At 41.8% G+C, this 789-nt stretch overlaps 1 non-coding gene across 1 annotated transcript; it reads left to right on the top strand.

The window, feature by feature from the left end:
* Positions 1–300: 300 nt before the first annotated feature.
* On the top strand, positions 301–408 carry LOC130942693 (small nucleolar RNA R71). The gene has a single exon (XR_009071255.1). It is a non-coding gene; the product is annotated as a small nucleolar RNA R71 (small nucleolar RNA).
* The last annotated feature ends 381 nt before the right edge of the window (positions 409–789 follow it).

The raw sequence follows: 789 nt of genomic DNA, 5'->3' as shown, positions 1-789 counted from the left end.
TTGCATTCCAGACAGACTTTGAGAAATCATATTGATTTGCTGAGTCAATATTTTGTTCTGAGCCAATATGGCATTCAGAGTATCAATCTCAAGAATTCCTTTCTTCTGATTCGTCCCATTGTTCACAGGATTCCTTTCAGAAGTGTACATGAATTGGTTATTTGCAACCATTTCAATGAGCTCTTGAGCTTCTATAGGCGTCTTCTTCAGATGAAGAGATCCTCCAGCAGAGCTGTCCAATGACATTTTGGACAGTTCAGACAGACCATCATAGAAAATACCTTTGATGCTCCATTCAGAAAGCATGTCAGAGGGACACTTTCTGATCAATTGTTTGTATCTCTCCCAAGCTTCATAGAGGGATTCTCCTTCCTTCTGTCTGAAGGTTTGGACTTCCACTCTAAGCTTACTCAATTTTTGAGGTGGAAAGAACTTTGCCAAGAAGGCATTGACTAACTTTTCCCAAGAGTTCAGGCTTTCCTTAGGTTGTGAGTCCAACCATATCCTAGCTCTGTCTCTTACAGCAAAAGGGAATAGCATAAGTCTGTAGACCTCAGGGTCAACCCCATTGGTCTTGACAGCGTCACAGATTTGCAAGAATTCAACTAAAAACTGATGAGGATCTTCCAATGGAAGTCCATGGAACTTGCAATTCTGTTGCATTAAAGAAACTAATTGAGGCTTAAGCTCAAAGTTGTTTGCTCCAATGGCAGGGATAGAGATGCTTCTCCCATAGAAGTCGGGAGTAGGTGCAGTAAAGTCACCCAGCACCTTCCTTGCATTGTTGGC

The sequence above is a fragment of the Arachis stenosperma genome, chromosome 7 (assembly GCF_014773155.1).
Source record: "Arachis stenosperma cultivar V10309 chromosome 7, arast.V10309.gnm1.PFL2, whole genome shotgun sequence".
NCBI classification, from domain to species: domain Eukaryota; kingdom Viridiplantae; phylum Streptophyta; class Magnoliopsida; order Fabales; family Fabaceae; genus Arachis; species Arachis stenosperma.
This window is presented reverse-complemented; position numbering and strand designations above follow the sequence as displayed.